At 47.4% G+C, this 8,289-nt stretch overlaps 1 protein-coding gene across 5 annotated transcripts in view; it reads right to left on the bottom strand.

Annotated features, from left to right (window-relative positions):
• Positions 1-8,289, bottom strand: part of LRRC7 (leucine rich repeat containing 7) — a 379,203-nt gene that overhangs the window by 347,567 nt on the left and 23,347 nt on the right. The gene's annotated exons all lie outside the window — the stretch shown is intronic.

Here is an 8,289-nt window from a genome sequence, read left to right on the forward strand (position 1 = left end):
CCCCAGTGCTTTTACTAGTCCTTTGAGCATAAGAGATTTACAATAATCAGTATTGAAGAGACAAGGTGGCTGAGGTAATATCTTTTATGGGACCAACTTCTGTTGGTGAGAGGGACAAGCTTCCGAGCCCTTGTGAAAAGTCAGAACATGTATTTAGGATTTTTAAATGGCAGCTAAGCTCTTCTGAAAAAGCAGACTCTAAAGTGTTATTAGTAAATCTTGTGCTTAGAAGTAGCCAACCACCCTTTTGTGGGAGATCGTAGGCAATTATCTGCTGAATATGCATTCCTGCAAAGCCAAAAGACTAGAGGTGGAGTTTAGCCCTTCGTTGCTCCACTAAGAATAGAGAAGAGGAAGTTATTCACCTTGTGCAGTAATGATGGTTCTTCGAGATGTGTCCCCTTATGGGTGCTCCATTGTAGGTGACTGCTGAGCAGTATCCCCAATGGAGGGTTGGGGTTTCAGAGTCACATCTGTTATGGATAATACTGAAGCACCAAAGCTGGCATCAGAAGCAGAGTCGCCCATAACCGTGTAGTGTTCTGTGAAGGTTTGTATGGACACGCAGGTGGCTGCTCTGCAGATTTCCGAAACAGGGACATTCCTGAGGAAGGCAACGGAGGCGGAAAATCATGGAATGTGTACAGATTTCAGATGGAAGAATGACCTTGCGGATCTCTTAGCATTGTTCAATGCAGTTCAAGAGTCTCTCTGCCGATATTTCTGTACCTTTTGATCTGTCCGCAGTGGAAAGGAAGAGTTTAGGAGATTTCCTAAAGGTCTTTGTCTTTCCAAAGGCCAGAGCCTTTCTAATGTCTAACGTGTGCAGGATATCCTCCCTGTTATCCCAGTGAGGCTTATGGAAAAAATTCAGGAGGTGAATCAATGGATTCATGTGAAAATAAACAAAAAGTCACCTGAGGGATGAACTTTGGGTGCAGTCTGAGAGTAACCTTGTCCCAAAAGAATATCGCACAAGACAGGGGCAGGTGCCATTAGTGCCGCAATCTCCCATATTCTCTTTGCTGAGGTGATAGCAACCAGAAATGCTGTCTTCATTGACAAGTGTGTGTGTGAGTGAACAAGTGGCCATTGGTTCAAAGGGCAGCCTAGTCAGGCTCTTTAACACTAAGTTTAGGTCCCATATTGGGGTGGGATGGATGGGTTGGGGAAAAGAGGTTTATTATACCCTTGAGGAATCACTTTGTATTTGGGTGCGAGAACACTGAGTGTCCCTCTTTTTACTGATGGAAGTTGCTACGGCTGCTAGGTGTTCTTTGAGTAAACTAAGAGATAGTCCTGACTTCTTGAGAGTCTGTCCAAGACCCTTGAGAAAATAGCAGATGATGGGGTAATTTGTCTGTATTTACACCAAACCTGAAATTTGTTCCACTTTTGCAAGTAAGTGCAACAGGTAGCCAATTTTCTACTGTGGAGTAACACTTTCTGTACCTCCTTGGAGCAGAATCTTTCTATGTGTTGGAACCATGAAGGTACCAGGCCTTGAGATAGAGTATCTGCAGGCTGGGGTTGAGAGTGCATCCTTCATTCTGTGAGAGGAGTTCTGAAGTGGATTGCAGAGTAATCAGCAGACACATCACCAGCAGTGACCAATAAGGGTACCATGCCTGTCTCAGCCAGGTGGGAGCAATCAGTATGATGTTTGTTCTCTCTCTTTTTAACAGGACTTTTGATAATAGAGGGAATGAGGGAAAGGCGTATAGAAGGCCCTTGTCCCACAAAAGAAGGAGGGCATCCCCTAAAGAACATTGTCCGAGGCCTGTCCTGGAGCAGTAGAGTGGTCATTTCTTGTTCAGGTAAGCGGTGAATAAATCTATAGTCAGTGTTCCCTACTGTCTGAATATGTCGTGCAGTACTGTTGGGTTCATCTCCCATTCATGGTCATTTGGGAATTTACGGCTGATATTATCCGCTGTCGTGTGCTGTACTCTTCAAAGGTAGGCCGCTGATATTGTAACAATGTGGGAAATGCACCAATTCCATAGTTTTAGTGCTTCCACACAGAGGGACAATGATCTGGCACCCCCTTGATGATTTATGTAGTACATGCATGCTATGTCATGACTCCTGTGTGTACCTCTGATCAGTAGTAGGAAGTGATCACAAGCATTCCTGAGCACCCTGATTTCAAGGAGGTTGATGTGAAGAGACATTTCCTTGGATGTTCATTTGCCTTGTCATGAGGTTGTTGAGATGTGCGCCCCATGAGAAATAATGACAGGGAAGGTTGTGAGAAGGGGATCTCCATGCAGACATTTGCCGAGTCCTTCCACCGGTCCTGGGAGTGTTTGACTTTGGTGGGCAGTGATAGAGGTTTGTCTAGCCTGTCAGTGTTTGGCTTGTAAACTGAGCTGAACCACATCTGGAGACATCTCATGTGAAGCCTGGCATGAGTTATCACAGACATGCCCACAGCCATGTGCCCCAGAAGTTGGACGTAGTGTCAGGCTGATATTTGAGGGCTGGTCTGTACTGACTCTGAGTGTGGACAAGCCATGGAAATTGTGCTGTGGAAGGAGTGCCCTTGCCTGCAATGAGTCAAAATCGGCACCTATAAACACTAGGTGCTATACAGGGATTAACGTCAATTATTGGACATTGATCTATAGGCCCAGAGCTGTGAACAACTTGACACAGTTGTTTGGGTGACCTGAAGAGTCTTGTCGAGGGAGCAGGCTCCGAAGAGAGAGTCAACCAGGTAAGAGTAGATCATGATCCCCTGGGAGTCTAGATGAGCAACCCTATGGAGAGGACCTTGGAGAATACTCCAGGAGCCGACGAGACGCCGAAGGGGAGTACATTATACTAGTAATGGTCCTGGCATAGGGCAAAACTGAGCAATTGTCTGGGGGAAGGTAAGATCAATATATGGAAATAAGCATCCTATAGATTGAGAGCTGAGAACCAATCTCCTTCTTCCAAAGATGAAATAATCACTACTAACATGACCATCTTCAATTTTTGAGCCTTGACAAACTTGTTCAGTGCTCTGAAGTCCAGTATGGGTCTCCAACCTCCTTTCTTCTTGGGTATCAGGAAATAAGTGTAAAAACCTTTGCCTCATAGGTGCTGAGGTCCAGGTTCTATGGTTCCTAGGCAGAGGAGATCTATTTTTTGTTGCAACACACTCTTGTGAGAAGGATCCCTGAAGAGGGACAGGGAAGAGTGTTTGGGGGTGGGTAGGGGAGGGAGGTGAAAGTGGATGGAATACCCCTTGCAGAGGATTTCCAAAAGCCATTTTTTCAGATGTTCCCAGCTGTTGTGGAATGGAGCAAGGAGGCACCCAAATGGATATGACAGGTTGGTTAGCTGCAGTTGGTGTTGAAGGGAATGGTCTCTCGGTACCCTGACCAAGGTGCAGGGCTGGCCCTTGAGGTGGGCGGTCCGGGCAGTGGCCCAAGGTGGCCGGCCAAAGGGGGCAACGTGCTTAGGGTTTGCCTGATTCCTACCTGACCTGCCAAGAGCCAACTGGGCTGGCAGAGACAGCAGGTAGGCAGGCAGACGGAGCAGCAGTGTCTGGAGAAGGGGGAGGGACCTGAGCTGCAGGAGGCAGTTGGGTGACCAGCCGAGCCAGGTGACTTCTCCCGAGCAGGGGTGCTCCTCCTCTCCCTGCTCCGCTGCCACGTGTGGCCGCTGCTGCTACTGTTCCCCTACCCTCTTCAGTTCCTCACCTGGAGCTGCCCCTGGCCACTCCGGACTGGGAGCATCTTCCTGTCTGTGGGGGGAGAGAGGGGCAGGAAGAGGCTGATGTCCAGGTGTCCTCCTCCCCTTGCCCCTGTACCCAGTTCTCCACTTAGCTGGGGTGACGGAACAGGGGGAAATCTGTGTGTGTGCTGCTGCCTCTCTGGGTCAGGAGCTGCTGGCAGCTGCTTGTGTCTGAACAAGCCTTCAGGCTCCTGACCCTGAGTGCTTTCTTAAAGAGACAGTGCTCATACGTTCACTCAAGCACACACACACACACACACACATTCCCTTCACCACACACCCACACTCCCTCTCTATGATACACACAGTCTCCCTCACACAGTCCCAACAACACACACAACACCAGGGCTCCCTGCATCCTGGTCAGTTTCCCCACCTGGGCTGTGAGGCATCTGGAACTGTTGCTCTCCTGCCCTCTCCTTACGTAGCCCAGGCATGGAAAGTGACCTGGATGCAGGGAACCCTGACATCGCTCCTCATTCCCACGTCACAGCCTCCTAGGGGTGTGTGGGGTGGAGCAGCAGTAGTCCAGTGAGGGAGTAAGCAGCAATGCCAGCTGCTCCATCCATGCATCCAGGTCAGTTTCTCCACATGGGTGCAGGAGGGGGATGCAGAGGTTAGGGGCACAGGAGGGGTGGAGAGGGGCTGGAGTGAAGGGGGCACAGTGCAGGAATTAGGGGAGCAGGAGGGAGGTGCAGGAGCTAGGGATGAAGGGGGTGCAGGGATATGGGGTACAGGAAGGGAGTGCAGCAGGTAGGGGTGAAGGGGGCACAGTGCAAGGGCTAGGGGTGAAGGGAGGGTGGGATGCCTGGGGAGCCCATAAGGGCCAGGAGAAATGGGAGAGGCTCACCATGCCCCCTAGGGCACCAAAATGCAAGTTCGCCCAGGGTGCCATTTTCCCTAAAGTGTCAAAACTAATGTTTTGAGGCAAGTGGTTGTGAAGAGGAAGACTGAGGGCCTAATGGGTTATGCTTTGAAAACCTGGATTTTTTTTCCTTTTTGGCTCAGAGGAGTGCTGAGTTGGAAAATGTGTTGTGCGGGATTTATGTTGAGGTTGAGGACTAAATTTTCTTTTTTTGTCCAGGTGTATAAATCCCTAATGACTGAAGAGTAGCCCTGGAATATGGAGGGAAGCATCAGTCTTCTCGGCAAACAATTTAGTGCACTCAAAAGGGAGGTCCTCTACTGTTGTATGCATTTCCTTAGGGAAGCTGGAAAGGTGCAACCATGATGCTTGCCGCATAATGACAGTGGTGGAGATGGATCAGACTGCTGGGTCAGCTGTATCAAGTGCTGACTGGAGTGCTGTCTTGGCACCAGTTGTCCTTCAGTAACAATGGAATGAAACGGTTGATGATGTGACTCCAGGAACTGATCAATAAATGCTTTGAACTTGGAGTAACTGACGTAATTGTATTTTGCAGTCAGGGCCTGATAATTTACAATGCTGAATTGCAGTGTGGCAGATGAATAGGCCTTTCTTCCAAAAAGGTCAAGACACTTTCAATCTCTGTCACAGGGTGGACTTCACCTGGTGTTGACAACCTCGGGAGTTCACTGCATCTAGAACAATCAAATTACGGAGGGGATGGAAACAAGAGAAAATCTGTATCCTATGCCAGGATGTAATATTTCTTATTGGCCCATTTACAGGTAGGCATGTCAGATGCTGGAGTTTGACATACAAGCTGGGCTGGATCCAGAAGGGCCTTGTTGATGAGAAGGACTATTCTGGAGAGAGAGGAGGAGTGTAAGACGTCCAGGAGTTTATGGTGAGTGTCTTTTACCTCCTCAAGAAGTATCTACAATACGTCTGCCACCTGTTTAGCCAGATCCTGAAACAGCATGAAGGTGTCTGTGAGAGACAGTGGAGTGAGCATCACTGCCTCATCTGGAGAGGCGGAAGAGGTGTTGGTCTGTGATATGACCTCCTCCTCAAATCCAACCTCTTGTTTCCATGATCTCTTTGGGAGGATCAGAGACTCTGGATACCATGGCTAAGGGAGAGTGCCTCAAAGGCTCACGGTGGTCCATGCTGGATGTTCACACCATGTGCTTTATGAAAATATGCTTGGAATGTGGATATGATGTAACTGGAATGTGCTTTATGCAAAAGATCTCTTGTAAGGTATAATCTACTAAGTGTGGTCATCCTATTTGTATGAATGTATCATTCTTGTATCTGAAACTAGGAATATGAAATATAACTCTGAGGTCCTATTGTAATTATGCAAAGTGTGGGCCATTAATGGTAGTTTGGAATCTTGATGGCTCCCATTAACCAGGACAATTGGTTGTAAATGGCTCTGTTTAGTTGCAAACCTTCCTGGGTACATGCAGGCCAACTCTGAAAGAATGGAGAGTGAGGTCTTACAGTGACATGTGATCATGTCACCTGGTACTGGAATCTATCTTAAACCTGGTGCTTTTCCATTTAGAAGGAAGGGTGGGAACCCAGAGAGAGACAAAGGATTCCTGCCTTGTGCCAAAGCTATAAAAGGGGGTGGAACAGAACAAAGGGGGTGGCTGTCATGAGAAATCCCCTAGTTACCACCTGAGCTGGAACAAACAAGAACTGTACTGGGGAAAGGATTAGGCCCAGACTAGGAAGTAGTCTAGTCTGTGAAAGAAACTTATTGGAACATCTGAGGGTGAGATTTACCTGTATTCAGTTTCTTAAATATATTAGGCTTAGACTTGCATGTTTTGTTTTATTTTGCTTGGTAACTTACTTTGTTCCTTCTGTTATTTCTTGAAACCACTTAAATACTACTTTTTATACTTAATAAAATCACTTTTGTTTATTATTAAACCCAGAGTAAGTGATTAATACCCGGGGGGAGAAAACAGCTGTACATATCTCTCTATCAGCGATATAGAGGGCGGACAATTTATGAGTTTACCCTGTATAAGCTTTATATAGAGTAAAACGGATTTATTTGGGGTTTGGATCCCATTGGGAGCTGGGTGTCTGGGTGCTGGAGATAGGTAACCTGCTGAGTGGTTTTTAGTTAAAGCCTGCAGACCTGGGTCTATGTTGCAGCACAGTAGCATGTCTGGCTCAATAAGACAGGGTTCTGGAGTCCCAAGCTGGCAGGGAAAATGGGCTCAGAGATACTTCCAGCACATCAGATGACAGTCCCAAGGGGGTCTCTGTGACCGAACCCATCACAGATTTTCTCCTAGATGCTCCACTAGAAAATGGAGGTGAATGACATGGTACCGGTGGAGATTCCCATGTTTGAGATAAACACTCGTATTTCGGGTACCGGGAGGTTCTTTGAGTATCTGAACTCTTGTGGTGCCGTCATTATTCTGTACTGATGGTGGTCATTGGTGCTGGTCGATGGCACCGAGGGGGTCAGTGATCTTGGCCATACCAGGCACTGTGAGGCTGGATGGCATGCCGTTGACTGTGCCGATGCTAATGTCCATACCAGCAGCATCTTCCCAGAGGTGGTGCAGTCCCTGTCCTTGCTGTTCCCTGGTGGTACCATTGCTTCAGTGCCTGTGCCCGTCAGGTCTTCAGGCGTATACACTGGATCCTCATGAGCTATGGATACCATGTCTGGATGGCTTCGGTGCCATTGATACCGACAATACCGAATGTGCCGAAGATCTTTTTTGGCTAGTCTTTGGCTCATTCTGGGGACTCACAGCTGTCTTTTTTAAGCCTTATACGAGGGGTCCATGTTTTTTTTCTTTGACTCACAGTCCTTAGATGTCAAGGGCTGTGGGAAAGATGCACACTGCCTGGGTGACTCTTGATCTGGTAATCGTTAGAGCACTGCTTCCATGAGGAAGAGTTTTAGTTTCAATTCTCAGTCCTTCCAAGATCTGGACTTTAATCGATGGCAGAGACCAAATTTTTGGGAAATGTGGCTTTCCCCAAAGCAACAGATGCAGCGGGAATGTCCATCCACTACTGGGATGGCCTCTTTGCATGAGAGACACCTCTTAAACCCTGATGAACTGGGCATATTCCATACTGGGGCAATCCCCAGACAAGGGGAAAAGTTTTTTTCTTTTTTGTTGTTTAGGGAAAGAAAAAGAACTAGAGGAACTCTAAGATTAGAAAAGGACTAACTAGCTATTTGAATTCTAACAGAGTTAACAATCCGATGAATGGATTGCTAAAAGCACCGTCTCCAGCTGGGGTGGCTGATAACGAACTAAGGGGGTTCACCCACACAATGCTGGTTAGCCTCATGGCAGAGCATGGGGGGCAGGGGGAACAGTGTGTGTGCGGGGTGAACAGACACTGCTACAAAACTTCTCCAATCAGCAGCACAGGATGCAAGCACACCTACAGTGGAGCACCTACAGGACTCTACTCAAAAGAAGAATGCTCAATTGTTTTCCCAATAGAGATTAAGGGAACACAGACATAGGACTGGAAGGGACCTTCTAAGTTGACAGTCTGCACAAGACAATTCTGTTCTATGATTTCTCCAATGTATTCATTAGCGTTCACACTTCGTGTAAGCACTTACCTCCCACAACACCATGTACCAAACTTACATAAGCACCCTAACATTTTACTAACTAGGCTGATATGAAAAA

The sequence above is a fragment of the Natator depressus genome, chromosome 8 (assembly GCF_965152275.1).
Source record: "Natator depressus isolate rNatDep1 chromosome 8, rNatDep2.hap1, whole genome shotgun sequence".
Taxonomy (NCBI): Eukaryota; Metazoa; Chordata; order Testudines; family Cheloniidae; genus Natator; species Natator depressus.